Raw genomic sequence first — 19,177 nt, forward strand, 5'->3', positions numbered from 1 at the left:
AGCCCTGTATTCACCATCATACCTGGGGGTGGAACAATCTCAGCAGGAGCTCAAAAGAAAGAGCTCGAGTTCACTCAAACCCCTTTTCTTATCTCTCACCCACCCTTAGTGCCTTTTGGTCTCCCTTCCTCATTCCTTCTCTAGCCCACACTGGGCAGTGGATGCTGAGCCAAGGGGGTGGAGGGTATTTTTAGCCAGCACAGTGTGCTGAAACAGTGGAGAGCGTTGTGCCCTCACAAGGACAAATCTCACCAACTGGGAGAGAAAGTGAGAGAGAACAAGACTATGGGGGGAAAAAAAAAAAAGAAGACATTTTTCTACCCTTCCCTACAGAAAATAAAGGGTTTTAAGGAAAGAAGAAGCTATCACATCTCACGAACATCAGACATCAAATAATACACCTCTATCTCTCTTTTCACTCAATTCATGACACTATTTCTCTAAGTTCCAGCAGAAGAGGATATAGTCAGCCCATAGTTATTTAACATTCAGTTGAAGGTGGTCTTCAATAAAGGGCTGCTGGAAAAAGGATTCTAGGTAGCAAAAGACCTTCAAGCGCACAATGTTGAAATATCTACACCATAGGGTCATTTGAGAAACGTGTATAAATACACACTACTAATATATATATTCATACGAATTCATGAATCTGATATTACGGATTTAAGCAAATGAAAAATGCTGACAAACAGTGAATTTGATTTTAAGTCATATTCTCAAAAACATTACATTTTTAATGCCACCATTTTAGTCAGTCTAGTGCCCTATAAAAGCTTTGCGTGAAGATGTCGTCTTTCATGTCCTCACACTGTTATTTGTATCCGAAAAGCATTAGTCACTTCAAAAGGACCTAGAAATGACAGTACCAAGGAGGATGAGGAAATGGTCATTGACTTCTTTTGACCGCTCCATGGTGGCGTATGACTCCTAGGGACAAAATTTCCACTTCAAAAGGGGCTCTCTAGAGCTGAAATTGGGTTCGCTATCATGCTCCGCTTTGCTGTGATTCCCTAGTGGTATTAGATGTTAAACGTTCCCCCCATGGCAGAGGGAGGAATTCCACTGCTGGAGTCTGAAGTGGGGGGAGGACGGTGGTGATTTGAGCCACTCCAGATGTTATCAGCCTCCAGGGTTAATGCTAGCGAGTCTGCATAAGGATCTCCAGGTTTGGCACGTAGTTTTAAAAAATGGTCACACACACACACAAACATATACACACACACATACAACTCTATGCGTCACAGTTGAGCTTTATCAGAACAATGTGTCTAAGCGCCTGAAGGTGGCTGTTTACAACACTGCCTCTCTCTGTCGCTCTCTCCCTCTCTTTGGCTCTTTACATTTCACTTTTTAGCTTCCCTTCCTCTATTTGTTCTTCTCTAATATTACTGTACACACTTGATTACATCAGATTGAGATTTTGTGTGTTCATAATTCGTATTAAAGATAGTTGTTAGGGCTCCATGATTAACTGAAATAAAATCGGAATCATGACATGGCTTGAATCGCAAAGACTGCGATTTAATTAAATAAATATGTGCACTGCATGTTTCAGAATGAAGCATGGCATTGTGTCCTTGTTTTTGTGTCTCGGAGCGCCCCAGTTCACAGTAAATGCTGCTCATCTCTGCATTAGCTCTCAGTTTGGGTCAATTATAACACGCATTTAGGAACACAACATAGTTTACATAGGCACTGCTGTTCTAAAAAAAAAACTAGAATCCCCCAAATCATGCAGTCCTAATAGTCATGCATAATTTCAGGAGTAAAAAAAGCAGAAGTATACAATAAACTACTAGCCTATCTGACAATGCATCACTGTTTCCTCAGTCATATGGCACAGGGCCTGAAAAAATATGCAAAATCACTGACATAATTGCAGGCAGTGCGTCTCACAAATGAACAGCAAAAGTAATGCTCTGTAATGTGACTGAAAGTTGAGGAAATTATAATGTTTCACTGAAAAACGCATTGCCATCTTCCTCTTTCACTCTTCCTGGGCTAAGAATCTCATTGGAACGTGTGAATCCATTCATGCCACCTGTCCCCGCTGTTAAACCGGTGTGACTACCTTACGGGAGCACTGTCACCGTCAGGAACAACTGAACAGACAGGAGGAGTAGAGAGGAACAAAGAGGATGAAGAAAAATGAAGAAAAAAGAAAAAAGAAAAAAAGAGGGGGGGGGGGTCCGACATAGAAAGAAAAGTTTGTTTAAAACAGAATCCAGAACTGCTCTAGTTATAGAACTTTAATCTTTTCCTCCAATTTTCCACAGACTCCCTAGAAACCCTCTTGCAGACCCCAGTTTGAAAACCCCTGGCCTAGGGAATTAACATACACCATACGGTCTTCCCACATGTTCCTCGTCAGTTTAATATCACATTATATTAATTTATTTAATGACACATTACAGAAGTAAAACAGGTTCAAAATGTCATTTCATGTCGACGTTAAACAGATAGACAACTGCAAAGTGTATAAAATAATGTACCTTTATAAAACAACAGCCTGATTCAAGCTCAAGTTGTTAGCAACAACTGAAACTGTGCCCAAACATTACAGAGAAACTAGATCATAAGAAACTAGCCAACCAGAGAACACAGAGACGATAACGCAAGCAATAGGAATCCAGAAAAAAGGCATTTATGATGTGCCAGCGAGTGAGCTATAGCTCTGGAACAAATATTCAGTAAAACTCTCTTGCAAACAATGAGGGGCTATGTAACAAGCAAGACCCCTTGCCTGATCAAGATGTTTAAGACTAAACATTTTATTAGCATTTCTATGATATGCTGACAAGTGTGACAATGGCGAGCATCAAACTGATCACTAACAATGAGGTTCTTTAAGGCAATGTTGACAAATAGCTCTCATCTGTTACTCTCTGAAAGAACCCAAACATCAAGCTGACCCATCATGATGTTGAAGTTGTAGGATCGTGGTGTACATAGCCAAACATTAGCTTTTTTTTTTTACTTCTGCGGATTATTTAGCCCTTTAAAATTCATACAAATTTATGTTAATTTTGCGGAGATTATCTTGATAAACAAAACATGCAAGAATCATAAACTTTTGTTTGTCACAGAGCTTATTTTCTGCAATAATCCAAAAGCCAATGGAAAAATGTTTTTTTGTGTGTGTGTGTGTGTGTTAAGGGAACCCAGATGATGCTATAACATCCATGTTGGCCTACAAAATGACATCATCCCCACAGCACATAAAGTTAATTCTGATTTTATTCCAACTTTAAACCATTGCCAATATGCAAAAAAAAGACAAGTTAAAATCTGTAAAAAAAAGTATTTAAAAAAAATCCTTGAACAAGACAAATTTAATAGTGAAGAACTACTGCAAATTATACTACATCAAGCAATCACACCTTGAGCTGCTTTTTGAACATCTCACAAATTGCACTGCTTTTTTAAGTGTGAGTGTCACATTTAAAATAGTTCTTAGCCGTTCCAAAAAGCTGATCAAGTAGCATTTGTTTGCCTGAAGTAACAAGGTTTACGTCTCAAAGCGCCTGTAGGTTGCGTTCTGCAGATGGACTGTGCCTGACAGAAATCGACAATAGGATTCTAAAGGATTGAATTCGGGAGTGTTAATCCGTGACGAGAATCTAAACAACATGGCGTGACATCATGAGTGAAAATGATGGAAAATAAAGAGCGAACTCATAAATGTTTCAGCTCAATCCACGAGGTATCTGTACTTCCTTTGTGCATGCTAACAAAGGCAGTCAGAAATGTTTATTGAAGCTAGTGTAAACAACATTCAACTGCGCAGCCACATTTTACTCTCGACCACCCCCAGCACAGCGACACACCCTAAAACACACACACAAACACAGAGCGTTTTATCAGTAGCTGATTTCCATACTCGCTGTCGTCTCACCTGCCTGCTGGGTGTTGTGGACCAGCCAGCGCATGCTAAACGTTTGTGCGTGTTTACAATGCATTTTTACTTTACTGTCATTCCTCGCCTTTGTAGCACATTCAATCACTCATTCCCATTGCTCTACACTCTTTCATTACAATTCTTTCTCTTTATCTTGTTTCCTGTGCTTGTGTCTCTCAGCCACTCCCTTCTTTTTTCTTAGTATGTGTGCGCTCTTGGGGTTGAGTTTTCTCTCTCAGCTAGACACTCATTAATAATCCAGCGTAGTGCTGGAATCCACCAGCTCCTCAGAGGGAGTCCAAGATTCCAGAGAAGCACAGGGTGTTATCTATCCATCCATCCATCCATCTATCCCTCCACTATCACTCTTTCTCTCCTTCTCCACCTGCATGGAGAATTCGCACAAACTGTGAAAAGAGAAGTATGCTAGCCATCTAAGCAATGTCATATCAAAGAGTGCTCGTGCAAATCTGCGGATTTGAAACCGTGGAGGCTGATTGGTCGCTCTCCCAATGAAGGAGACAGAATGAGGACACGCTGGGGCTGGTTCTTCATTCAGCAGCATAATAAACAGCACATGCTGCTCCAGCACTGCAGGAAGGGGCGGGGTCACAGACAAACTGAGGAATTAAACATGAGCAGAGTGGAGGTCACACCTACTTACCTACTATGTCTTTTATGCCTGGCTTTGAACAGGCAAATGTGCATGTCCTAGCGTAACCTGAACATTTATGGCCATAAATAACATTTAGAGCTGATGAATGGCTAGAGCGCTGTTTAAAATAGGAACCAGAAATACTGACGTCAACAAAACTGGGTGCAGTAAATACATTAAGAGAGTTGTACTTGAGAAAGAGGTCCATTGTTGTGCTCGGTTAGGGTACCATCGGACAAACATTCAAGGAAGAGAAAGATGCTACTAAAGTTCTTCCACTATCTGCATGAGTCAGATTCACCTAACATGTCCCAGGCTTCTCAGGACACAAGCTTGTGATTTGCTAATTATAGTGTATGGTCAGTGCTCATCCTAGACCCGGCTTATTGTGCTTTACACAAGTTGGTCATTTTCATGGATCAACTTTTTTTTGGGGGGGTGGGGGGCATAACATTCTTATCATGGTTATCGTTAACTAAAACTATTAAAAACATTTGTAAGTTGAAATAATTCTGAAAGAAGAAATATTAGATGAAAATCTTAAAGGGTTAGTTCACCCAAAAATGAAATTTCTGTCATTAATTACTCACCCTCATGTTGTTCCAAACCTGTAAGACCTTCATTCATCTTCGGAACACAAAATAAGATATTTTTTAATGAAGTCCAAGAGCTTTCTGACCTCCCTATAGACAGCAACGTCGTAACTAATTTCAAGGCCAAGAAAGGTAGTAAAGACATCGTTAAAACAGTTGATGTGACTGCAGTGGTTCAACCTTAAAGTTATGAAGTGACGAGAATATTTTTTGTGCGCAAAAAAAAATAAAAAAAATAACTTTATTCAACAATTTCTTCTCTTCCCTGTCAGTCTTCTACGCTGTTAACACAGTGCAGTGCTTCCAGGTTCTACATTAGTATGCCGGCTAGGTACGCTTGAGAAAGAGGTCCAATTTTTCTGCCCATTTTTATGGGCAAAATCCAGTCATTTCAATAGTAATCCACACAATCTGGAATTTTGCATGAAGGCAAAAGATTTTCAAATCACTTTCAAATCACATGAGCCAATATTTTATTCACAACAGAACATAGATAACATGTTTAAACTGAGAAATTTTACAATTTTATGCACAAAATGAGCTCATTTCAAATTTGATGCCTGCTACAGGTCTCAAAATAGTTGGGACGGGGGCATGTTTACCATGGTGTAGCATCTCCTCTTCTTTTCAAAACAGTTTGAAAACGACGGGCATCGAGGTTATGAGTTTCTGGAGTTTTGGTGTAGGAATTTGGTCCAATTCTTGCCTGATATGGGTTTCCAGCTGCTGAAGAGCTTGTGGTCATCTTTTGTTTAATGATGCACCAAATGTTCACTATAGGTGAAAGATCTGGACTGCAGGCAGGCTAATTCAGCACCCAGACTCTTCTACGACAAAGCCATGCTGTTGTAATAGCTGCAGGATGTGGTTTTGCATTGTCCTGCTGAAATACACAAGGCCTTCCCTGAAACAGACATCATCTGGAGGGGAGCATATGTTGCTCTAAAACCTCATTCAGCATTCAGCATTCATAGTGCCTTCCAAAACATGTAAGCTGCCCATACCGTATGCACTTATGCACCCCCATACCATCAGAGATGCTGGCTTTTGAACTGAACGCTGATAACATGCTGGAAGGTCTCCCTCCTCTTTACCCCGGAGGACACGGCGTCCGTGATTTCCAACAAGAATGTCAAATTTGGACTCGTCTGACCACAGAACACTTTTCCACTTTGAAACAGTCCATTTTAAATGAGCCTTGGCCAACAGGACACAATGGCGCTTCTGGACCATGTTCACATATGGCTTCTTTTTTGCATGATAGAGCTTTAGTTGGCATCTGCAGATGGCACGGCAGATTGCGTTTACCGACAGCGGTTTCTGGAAGTATTCCTGGGCCCATTTAGTAATGTCATTGACACAATCATGCAGATGAGTGATGCAGTGTCGTCTGAGGGCCCGAAGACCACGGGCATCCAATAAAGGTCTTTGGCCTTGTCCCTTACGCACAGAGATTTCTCCAGTTTCTCTGAATCTTTTGATGATGTTATGCACTGTAGATAATGAGATTTGCAATGTTGAGGAACATTGTTTTTAAAGTATTCCACAATATTTTTACGCACTCTTTCACAGATTGGAGAGCCTCTGCCCATCTTTACTTCTGAGAGACTCTGCCTCTCTAAGACATCCCTTTTATAGCTAATAATGTTACAGACCTGATATCAATTAACTTAATTTTATTCAAATTAAAAAAAACGTCCCAACATTTCCGGAATTCGGGTTGTAAAAAAATAAAGTAAAACAAAAATGAAAACTGAAGATATAAAAATAAAAGCCAATTCAAAATAATAATAAAACTATATTACTATATAAATATTACTAAAATAACACTGTTTCTTATCATCTGGGTTTAGGCTTATGGTTAGCCTTTGATTTATGGTTAAGGCCTGGAACAACATCCTTATCAACCAAACACCATCATTTGGTTTTAGGATAGGTTAGGTCAATGGTTCTTCTCATTCAGTAATGAATGCATACAAGTGTTATTTATAAGCTCAGAAAATAAGTGCATAGGGTTGTGTTTTAGGATCATGTGATCCCAAGTATAAAAAATATATATATTTTACACTAGCCATTTAACATATGGCTAGTGAATGAAACTAAATGCCTCTTTGACAGGAATGTTGTTTGATGTCCAACAAAGGATGATGATCCAGGAATGTGTCCTACTTGTGCAAATCACTTGCTTAGCTCAGAGCATCACATTTGAGTCCCATATTATCCATCAAACTCCTTGATGCAAAAACTTAAATCCAGGCCTCAGGTGTTACTGTACACATGGTATTACATCTGAGTCATACAAGCTGACATCTCTAGCATAGCTTCATAGTGATGATAATCCATACCACCGAGGCTAAAAGGCTCACAAAAGCCAAAGTTATCCAAAGCAGCTGTGTTAGCACAATAGTGATGGCTCTGTTAGTGTACCTAGCATTGTTTTACACAAAGATGACAGAGGACCTCGTCTGGACACTTCACTATGGAGATTTCTAAAAGAAAGCAGTCTTTTCTGTACTTGCACAGTCAAACAGCTGTCGGTTTGAGGATCATGTAAGCCTGAGATTATCTTCAGAGGAAACAGATGTTGTACAGTAGAGAGATATTCTCACATTCTTGGCTCTTTAATAAAGAAAAGAACCCACTTCTGTTGTTGCGCGGAACAGAAGTCTCGGCAGCCTTCCTGTTTGTTCCTTCCACCCAAAGGGTCTTGTTTCTGCATGGGCATTTTCTGAGAAGGAACAGACAGTCACAGCAGAGGTCAAAGGTGTCTTATTTCAAAAAGCATCGAATACAGGAGAACAATAATAGTCATGACACTGCCTTCTGGGAGTGTGTGAAGGTCATGTCTGAAGGTCATGATCACTCCACAAAACATCACATCAAGTCAGCACTTATTTCTTGGTTTCATTAAGCAATGACTGGAAATGGAACAAATTTCTTAGTCTTTTTTTTCTGAAGGTACCATTATTTGGTGAATTTCCATGGGCAAAATCCAGTCATTCCAATAGTAATCCCTGCAATCTGGAATTTTGTGTGAAGGCAAAAGATTTACTCACACAGATTTTGCAATGGGATTCACCACGTTGAACAACAGAAATCTCCTTGGTTTGAAAGTGACTTCTTCATACATCCCTACTGACAATAGACAACCAACCTTTTTTTTGCTAGCAAAATTGTCCTCACAATCTTTCGTCAAAATATAACAACTTGCTTTGGCTCTGAAACAACGTCCTTTTTATGCTGATGTCACTAATCTCTTTTTGGCAAGTTGTTGCCGCCATTTCATGTTGGTTATTTTTAATCTAGCTGAAATATAATAAGAAGTAATGTTTTTGAGCACCAAATCTGCATATTAGAATGGTTTCTGAAGGATCATGTGACACTGAAGGACCATGTGACTGGAGTAATGATACTGAAAACTCAACTTTGCCATCACAGGAATAAATTACCTTCTAAAATAAAAATATATTGAAATAGAAAAGAGTTTACTGCATTTCTGATCAAATAATTTCAGCCTAGGTGAGCATCTTTCAAAAACATAAGAAAACCTTACCAACCCCTTTTGAACAGCATGGATATTTATAAAACGCACTTTATTTAATTTTGAGAAGCAAGTTCTTTGTTAAAGGTGCACAGGGTTGGACTTTTTGCTCACCAGTCACTGTGGCTAGTTACTAGCCACTCAGCATTTTCACTGGGTTTTTAGGGGAATACTCATCAAGACTGACATTTTGACATTATTTTGTGTGTATTTAGATGTTAAGCACAATAAACAATGAAAAAAGAATTTAGTACTGAGAGGCGGCTTTATGTGCACATTGGGTGTGAACACAAAATCTGCAGGAATAGGTAAAATCATGTGCAATACATGCAATCCCACGCCAAAATTCAATCCCTGTAACACCAACAATATGCATCCTGAGCAAATGAAGTAAGTGAGTGAGAGAAGGCGGGTTTGTGTGTCAACTAGCTGTTGGAGAGATGAGAGAACGAGAAAGCACAGCTGGTATTGTGTGTCTATTCTGCGGAAAATGAGTACTGGAAGCGTTTCAGATATTTCAGTATTGATATGTATCGAAAAAACAATATTTTTGACAACACTACATTGCACTTAGTTTATTATTTCAGATGCCTTTTTAAAAGACTACAACTGAAAAATGTATATATAAAATTCAACCAGCCAAAGTGGCTAGCAGGAGTGACTGCGTTACATGCCACTGCTGAAATGCACCTGCATTTGCCACATTGGTGGGTGTTAATGTCAAGCCCTGAAGGTGCAGTAAGCGATTTCTGAGAAACGCTGTTGAAAGTGGATCGGACTGAGCGCCACAACACACTTCTAGCCAATCAGCAGTAGCACACTCCTGAGAGAGTGAGCAAGAGGGAGATTTGAATAATGATTGTAGAAAGAGAGATGGCTGAGAGACATTACAAAAGAGAAGAGGTCAGAGGAATATCACTAGAAAAAGAAGAGTTATGATCAGGCAAGATCTTTAGGACCCGCATTAATATTAAAAAAGCTTTCCAACACTGGAGAGACCTAAGTGGAAAGGCCTGAAAACAGATGCAGAGGTTGCTTTGTTTCTGCTTCATACATGAGTTACACTGGTTTTGCAATGCTTCACAGAACCAAGATAGTAACCAGACAGTTTTGAGTGTCATTGTTTGTCTGGAGCTGCTGTGCTACTGGTGACTAACAACAAACCCTTGCATGTATATACTCTTGTGTACTGTGTTCATTTTTTGTTCTTCCTTGTCATTCGTTATCTACGCTTTATTTTTCGCAAAGCATTATTTTGCTTCACTTCAGCTAAGAGACATCCACTCTTGCATTGTGAGTTTGTGCATTTTGTGGGTGTAGCAATTAAGGGAGTTGTGTATTTGTTTTGGTAGATTTCAAAAATCAACAGTGCTTTTCAGAAATCACTTACTGCACCTTTAAATGCTGACAGTATGCAAATTCAGATGCAACTCATGTGAAAAGAGCCCAGGGACGGCAGGGAAAGGGGCATGAAATCAAATTCAGATTTGGACCAAGTGTGAAAACGGCCAAACGTTCTGCAAGTGACTATGCCATACATCCTCACTCACTGCTGTCACCAGCTGGACCATGTGGTGATGATATATTAGCACTAATGAATATGGAAAAAACTTAAATTAATAAGCTGCATATTAAAATAACACCCTCAATTTCCACTACTTACAGAGATGGACATACACACACACACTAACTTCACACATTTTCACAGTTTGAGAGAGGTGAACGATGTTAAATTCAGTAGCCAGATAAGCAAAGACAAAAGAGTGACAACGTCTGCATCTTAATTGAAACATGTCCACACTTTCAAATGCAAAACAGAGCCTGTCATTTAACAGCCTCCCTCCAGCCCTCCAAGACAGGGCATTTACTGTGGCCTCAAGCAAAGGGGTCAAAGGTGATTGGACAGACATCTGCCACAACAATGACTCAGACTGTCTGACACAACAGACCAGTGCAGATTTACAGCACACATGTTTGAAAAGACTCCACTTCTCCTTTCTGCTCTGCTTGCTTAACTTCTGGTTTCAATGGATGATTGTGGAGCTGTGGTCAAAACAAAGAACAAAAGAACACTAAACAAGCGGCAATGATTTTTTCATCATCACTTAAACGTCAGCCTTTGTTTGACCAACAGCCTGAATCATGCGAGTCAGCAAATATAAAGGCACAACATCAGCAGAATGAGCAAATGTGAGATAATATGCATGTGTGACTAACAGATATTTGAAATCACAGGCCATCTGGTAGAAGTTAAGAATTAAATCAAAAGTAGGCAGTGATATGTATGTATGTATGTATGCATGTGTGTGTGTGTGTGTGTGTGTATATTATATTTTTTATTCATTACATAGAGTTAGAAATATTAACTATTTATATATGACAATATATAAGATTTATAGTTATAATTATGATGTTATAAAAAAATTAAATAAAAATAGGCTGTGAATAGAGCAGAGATAGATAGATAGTAGGGGTGTAACAGTACATGTATTCATCCTTAAACGTATGGTACGAACGTCACGGTTCAGTTCATGCAGTTAGACGACGAGTACAGTCAGACACAGGCGATTCACACTAATCCAGAAGGGGCCACGTGCGCGGTAATGCAATGCTGTTTGCTAACTGCCACAACAGGAAAAAGCGCAGAAGAACAGATGATCTAGAAATGCATGTAATCTCTCAACCAGTGTTTCAACCGCAGAAAGACATCAAAAAAAACAGCTTGAGAATAATATTTCACATAGCATTACATTTACCTCAGGCAAGTCATTTAACACCGACAGCATGTTAGTTCACTAGAGAAATGAACTCTAGAGGGGAGCATTTCACTAAATATATGCACTATATTAGCTTATATATTCATTAAATTTACTTTACCTGTTAGTAATGTCTTAATTATTTACTATATTTAAAATACATTTGTCAAGACAAGTTATGACAATAACTGTGTAAATGATATTTCAAAAATGAATTGGGAGTAATAATTTTATAATTAGATTAAGTTAATGCAAAAACATGAGCAATTTACATGTTTTTTATTTGAGTGTTGATGATTAAATCTAAAAATAAACAGCAACTGAATTTAATATTTTGGGCTCTGTTGTTAATTGTAACCTTTAATATTATGGTAATGTGCAAGTAAGGGCTCCCTATATATAGTTTACAGCATTAGCTGAGACAGTTTTTTTTATCCTTTAGAAAATGTTATAATTAAATTTATTTAAAAGAGTGAGACACATTTTGTTCAATACGCCACTGTTTAATAAAAAAAGAAGAAAAAAAAGAAGCAATTTTATGTTTAGTTTTCTCCGCCCAGCTGTACCGAACCCGCACCGAACTCAATACCGAGGTACGTCCCGAACCGTCAAGTTTGTGTACCATTACACCCCAGATGGATAGACGACAGAAAGACAGACAGATTTTAGAATGAATATTTTAAATTGTATCTACTTAATTTAAAGTACTATAAATGCCATTATAGTTCCTACAAATAGGTTCTGACCACCTATTCATTTTAATAAATGATTTCAAAATGATTCACCAGTCTCTATAGTAAAAGGAGACAAGCTCTACTCTCATTCCAGCTGCTGGATATGGAGCGTAAGATATAACAGACTTCACACTGAACAAAGCTTCATTGGGTGGTTGGTTTCATCCAGCGAAAGCTTGTCAGATCAGAGATGGATCCTGCAGTTAACCTGCAGCTGCTGCAGCACACGCCACTGGCATAACGTGCTAGAAGCTTGCAAGGGCGTATTCAACCTAAAACCACAGCGAGGAGGAGATGGTGTGTGCAACACAAGGAAAAGAAATGAAGTCAAAGAGCCATCATATCAAATCAGAGGGCTCCAGTCATCCTCTCCATTGGAGGTGACAGTACTAAAAGGCCTGGTCTTTACAAAGGAGCTGCTATGTCTCCAACATTATCAGAGGAAGCTTGTTTCCAGCCACAGATGCTAAATGACATATACACTATCTAAGATGTATATAATGTCTAAGGTCAAAGCAACTGCTCCCAGAAACATTTGAGCTGTGGTGATCATGCGGGAAACTTTGAATCCGGACATTTGTTTGCGGATCTCTCTTCTTTTACCAAGAATGTTTATCTTAATCTACTATCTATGACAATAAAAAGTTATAAAAAGCTTGTTTAACAGGTTTGAGATTAGTAGTGAGGGTATTTCAAGTCACATGCTTGTGTTTTCATCAGCAGGATATCCACTCAAGAGGTGCTTCTCAAAGCAAACAGCTCAAGCTAACTAAGTAAACAAATACTTGTAGGTAACAGATTGTGGCTATGGTAAGACGTTTTCCAGATTAACAATATTCGGCAATAAGAGGACTTGAAGGGATAGTTCACCCAAAAATGAAAATTTATTAAAAAGAATGAATTTATCATTTACTCACCCTAAAGTTTATAAACCCACCTGTATGATTTTTTTTCTTCTGCTGAACACAAAAGATATTTTAAAGAATGTTCGTAACCAAACAGGCCCAGGGTCCCACTGACTTCCATAGTATTTTGTTTGGTTACCAACATTCATCAAAATATCTTTTGTGTTCAGCAGAAGAGACAAGAGAGAAGTTTGGAACAACTTGAGGGTGAGTAAATGATGAAAGAATTTCCATTTTTGTGTGAACTGTCCCTTTAAAGCGTGTTTATGGTGAAGTGCCATCAATAAGGAAACAGTACTATGCTAGGGAAAAATGACTTTTCATTCAACAGAAAGGAAGTGTGGGAACTGCTGAATGCTGTACATAAGCAAACAGGGATATGCAGGTTGTTGAAGGTGTAGAAACCTGACTCGTTAGGCAAATATACTAAGCAAATGATGTGGCTTCAGTTAAAGGTGCTCATGTTCACACTCATTTCCTTGTGAACAAGTGGTCTGGTCACCCTTCGATCAACAATTTACTTTTGTTTAAAGAAATAATTCACTTATTATTCATTATTTACTCAGCCTCGTGTTGTTCCAAACTAGTATGACTTTCTTTTTTCCACACAAAAGGTGATTTCAAACCTCAAAACACCTCATCGCTCTTTTGGATATATTTAAAGTGAATGACGACAGTGGCAAGCACCAAAATAAAGTATATGAAATAGCCCACATGACTTGTGTGCTATATTCCAAGAAGTAGCTTTGTGTGAAAAACGGAGCAAAATTTAAAAGGATATCTTTCATTCAGAAATGAAAATTCTGTCATCATTTACTTCAATCCACACCTGTATGACTCTTTCTTCAGTGGAACACAAAAGAAAGTATTTGAGAATGTTGAGGTTCAAACAACATTGAAACGACTTTTATTTTATGGAAAAAAACGTTGCAAAAAAAAAAAAAAAAAAAATTCTTTTGTTTTCCACAGGAGAAAGAAAGTCGTACAGGTTTGGAACGACATGAGGGTTAGAAACTCAACATTAATGTAAATATCTTTGCCAAAAAAGGCATGTTGTTCATGACGATTAGCCTACAACAAATGAGACAATGGAAACTTCAAAACAGAAAATCATCATGCAGATAATGTTACTCTAAGATCATTTTCCTTGAATCATAAGGGTAATAATGAAAGCATTTAGGTCACTTTAGCCAGTTTCCTGTTTTCCTGTAACAAATTCAATAGTAAGATCCTGCATATGGCTATAAACCAATTGTCAAGCTTCACATGCCCTAAAAAACAACATATGCAATTTAAAAGGGTTAATTAGCTAACACCAAGACAGCAAAACAACAGCCAAACCAAAAAGCAAAGCCTTGGGGGTGTTAATAAGTTGAGCAAGACAGCTTTATCAAGCACTACTGTACACAAGCGTCATCATAAGAGTTTTTATGTATCCCTGACTAATACAAACACTGGCTCAGAAAGCATCCTGGGTATGATCTAAGAATAAAATAGTCTACTGTAGATGTTCTCTTAATGAAAACTCCCTAGTGCCTGGTCTCCATGGACCAAACTAACCAATGCTGGCCTGAACGCTGGGTTAAACTGACAGTAGACAATGGCATGGCAGTGAGCCAAAACAAACACAGATTTTCCAGTCTGGCCCTGACATTTGATGCATTTGATGACCCAAACTTCCTTACTTTGCAGCTCCATCAAAGATATCAGAGAGAGCAGATTGCCACTGACAAATAGGTTAATTAAATCATACCCACAGGAATGTATGGGAGAAATGAGAAAATTCGAGTCTGGAGACAGACCTCAGGCGCCCCTGGAGTTTGGAGTTTTCTCTGATCAGCCTGTGGGGGCTGGTGAGGTAGATCCTTCAGGATCAGGGTGGGAATTGAACGGAACCCACCTGGACTGAACATAAATACCTACATAAACTGTCTTGCTTTTCCAAACAACAGACCGTATGAAACACGGTCTTCTAGAAAAGACGCGTCTTGTATCAAGCCGTTCTATTTTCAGCATTTTTATGTCTGGCTAAGATAGACATCACTGAGGATCCTGATAAGGGTGATGACTGAAGCTTTCAGGCATCAAAAAGTCATTTTGATGATTAAATCCCCAAAACCCAAGGAGGGAAGATTAAAAATAGTCTAATGCCTGGTTATGTGAGTGGAGTAAGACATATAAGGAAAAAAAATGGTATGTGAAAGCAAGAATTAACACACAATCAACTATGAAGTGCGGCGGTAGATGAGGCAAGACATTTCAATGCGTTTAAATCACCGTGGGTTTCCACAGCTGCACACCACTCTAAGCTGCCCTACATCTGTTGCTTCTCGCATAATTAAAGTGACCCCGGTCTGGAGAGCAAAAGTTGGGGGGACCAAAACCCACCAATTCACCACAGGACTCTGCTTCTGTTTCATAGTCTCCGCCTTGCATTTGCAGACTCCGCCTTTTTTAATTGATAAATTCCACAGATTTAATAGACCTATGTATCAATCCACACACACACACACACACACACACACACACACAAATATAGGGTCACTATGATTTCCGTGATGCAGAAAACATGGACAGAATCACAGAATCCAGTCATGTAATTTACTATATAACGCAGAATATCAATTTGGTAAAATTTGGTAGAATAAATCAAAAGGCTGTACACTTAAATCGTGATATGTACTATACGTCAGTGAATATTAAACCACACAAAGATTGCTATTTAAACATCACAACACAAATTCACTAAATGGTCTTCACTATAACCAGCCAAAATAAACGTTTGGTTTAACGTGAAGAAATTATGACAGAAATATATTAATATTGTACAGTGCATATAATTTCTGGGGGAAAAAGGGCACAATTGTTGTTAAAATTGTAATAAAATATTAAATTGTTAAAAGTTTTATGAATTCAACTAATTATTAAACATCCTTTTGATTATTAAAATTTTATTTAACCATTAAAATTAATTTTAACAAAAAAACATGGAATATGGGAAAAAATATGGATTTCATAGGGCCCTACAAATATATAATAAAGCTCATAGGGGGTACTTTCAAATCCCCACCCAACAAGCATCCTGGTTACAATCATATGGCAAGCAGAGACAATGTGTGCCTGGCCATGTGCAGCAAAAAGGATGAAAACAGACCCCATAAAATGTCCCCATAGGGGTGCGGAAGCTTCAAAGGCAAAGAGCAACACCTGGCATGCTCGCCTTTGTGGCGAATTGTTGCCTTAGCGACGAGCCTTCTGTCTGATACTCGAATAACCGCTGGATGACACGGGATGCTTGTTTTAAATCATGAGAATGACATTATGTCCCTCCACTTCGAGGAGGGACATTCAATGTAAACAACACTGCAGTCCAGAACACAGAACAAATTCTAGCATGTTTGAATGGCTGCTAGGTTTCAAGGGACAAGATTTCTTTAGTTGTGTAAAGGAAGTTATGAAAGACAAATCTTCAAGATTCGATCTGAAAAGTGGCAACACTATTCGTTGTTCGGGGTCAAAACAACACGCTCTGAAATTAACTTTGGGAAAACCAATTTAAACTGTGTCAAATCTATCAGTTCCTCCTGGCCCTTTGTGCTTCCTTCAATTTTGAATTGAATTTCACTTGTCTTGCGGCTGAAATGCGGCGTATAAGAAAATATACCTGTCAAATACCTCTTCTCTCCAAAACAAGAGCAAAAGTTATCCTACTTCACTGGTGTTTAGTTAAGGACTCCTGGGTCTATTCATCCTGCTCACACACACACACACACTACACCGGCCAGCCGGTGAATCAATTTGCAGCGTTTAATTACGATCGGGTGATTTTCTCAGCTGATGCCCCCTAGACCAGGGAAGACATTTCTCATGTGGTTGCCGGAGACGCAGCTGAGATGATTTTCTGTTGAAAAGTCTCAAGCCCCCAAAACCCAGACGGCACACTGAAATCCTTAATCACTTCACCACAGCTGCTATTACAGACAGCCAATCATGAAATAAATAAATATTAAGCACGCTAATCACTTCTAAGAATAAGTGCCACACCTATTTTTTCAAAATGTGGGATCATTTTGGATTATGCATCAATGCAAATTCCCTCTGAAGAAGGGATAACCGTCTGTGAACATATAAACGACACTCACATGAAGTATACAATTAAAAGCCTTTGATGGAATAAGGATATTATGTTAAAAACCACAATCAACCTGTTACGGCTAGAAGAGCCATCATCAGGGTGTGCTTATGGGTCAATGATAAGTTAAGGTAAATTCTTTGGCACTCAAGTTCAAAAGTGTGCTGCCACACCTGCCAAAGACTACTTAACATTAGGGTGGTAGTAAAGCAGGTGATCAGCTGCATGAAAGCCAATCAGTGATCTAAAGATGACAAGGCCAACGACATCAATACACAGTTGTGGTCTGAATTCCCACATTGCGCCCCAGTCAGTGCTGATGCATAAGGAATTGTGCTGTTCTATTCGCTGCATGATTTCTGCATGTACAATAAATGCATGCAATAATGATGGGTTACACATTCCCACCCCAAAACTCCAAGTCCCATGAGATAAAAACACATTCTCTGATTAAGAACAATTGAAGGATGATAAGGACACTATGTAATATCAGTATATTTTAACAAATTTCCAGGACTGGAAACCCCATTGAGATGTTTACATGCAGTTATGATAATAGTGGACCCATCTGAACTTGTACTTTTTATAAATGCCTTGGACTAATATAAATGTATACAACAAATATATATATATATATATATATATATATATATATATATATATATATATATATGGCTTATATATATATATATATATATATATAAAAATCTAACATTTATAAAAATTGATAGATGTTTTATTATAAATTTAATAAAATATATATTAATTAATAATTAATACAACCAATTGATGAACGCCCCAAACCTGCCATGCGTCTGTACCATACACTGCACGCGCAACACTGTTGCCAAATAAGAGCTGTGGGAGATACATACAGCGCTTTCAAAGGAGGAACATTAGAGCTGAAGATCTGACGGTCCAACCAGCACTCAGATATTAGCCTATTCATAACGTTGTAAATAAATATTATAGTTCATTGATTTTGATTCATCAAACACGATGAACGCCGCTAGGAAACGACATGTAACCGTCGCCCATTTCATGTCAACACGCTGTATATTACACCATATAGCCATTTGGAGATTGGACCTACCCGTTATGTTCATATGCAGTCGTATGAATTTGGATCTGCTGCTCTTCTAGGCTGGTGTCCGTGTATTAGGAACCGCTGGAGATGAAGAACACCTTCGCCAAGTGTAAACGCTTCGTCCTTCTGTTTTCCTTTCCTATTAAACGATAACTCCTAGTTTTCGTGCTTACCAGCCAGCACGTAGCAAATGTAAAAGATCTGTGATCAGAAGATCACCATAAATCAGGAGCGCAGCCCAGTCGCGTCCACAAACAGAAGGACCTCTGTATGTATCAACTGTAGCGACGCGGTTCTGGTATCATTTGAAGACGCCGTGCGCATACAGGCGCTCTGCAACAGCTTCTGCGCTTAGTGGGCGGAGCTATTATGCATTATTCATGAGGAGGCGGAGAGTACGTCTGCCTCCCGTTCTCCACACGCTGCACTTGAGCCTGATGCAGAATAATTAATAATAGATTAATGCTGACTTTTACACCATGTTTCAATATTTTTAAAACTGGGTTCATTTTCTGAATTGAGTCTCTAAAATTTATATTTTAAAGATTTAATGATTAGGTTATTCATTCATTGCATTTTAAATGTATGTAGGCTATGTATCAACAGACTTATTCAGCATTTCTGTTACTTACATTTATCACTAAAAATATTTAAGATGGGGGGTCTACATCAAATGTGCCAAATGTGTTGTTTAATTTTTTTTAAATATGTAGGACAAGTTGAGTCATTGATCTTATATGATCTTCTGTTGCTCAAACTTGCCTATGGGCATCAACGCCCTTCTGAAGCTAATGCCATCCTCTGCATCATTACTCATGTTTTCCACTTTATATTTGACACTTAAGGATGAAAAGGGTATTAATGGATTATAGGCTA

The 19,177-nt window shown here is 38.6% G+C and overlaps 1 protein-coding gene across 3 annotated transcripts in view; it reads right to left on the reverse strand.

Moving 5' to 3' along the window:
* Positions 1-18,638, reverse strand: part of tanc2a (tetratricopeptide repeat, ankyrin repeat and coiled-coil containing 2a) — a 146,968-nt gene extending 128,330 nt beyond the window's left edge. For 2 of the 3 annotated variants that reach the window (XM_051888770.1, XM_051888774.1), the window contains exon 1: positions 18,308-18,638. The gene's annotated coding sequence lies outside the window, so the exon portion shown is untranslated. Of the gene's footprint in view, positions 1-7,788; positions 7,875-18,307 lie in introns of all 3 variants that reach the window. The other variant, XM_051888771.1, reaches the window with a different exon arrangement.
* Between the last annotated feature and the right edge of the window lie 539 nt (positions 18,639-19,177).

The sequence above is a fragment of the Ctenopharyngodon idella genome, chromosome 3 (assembly GCF_019924925.1).
Source record: "Ctenopharyngodon idella isolate HZGC_01 chromosome 3, HZGC01, whole genome shotgun sequence".
Lineage (NCBI taxonomy): Eukaryota > Metazoa > Chordata > Actinopteri > Cypriniformes > Xenocyprididae > Ctenopharyngodon > Ctenopharyngodon idella.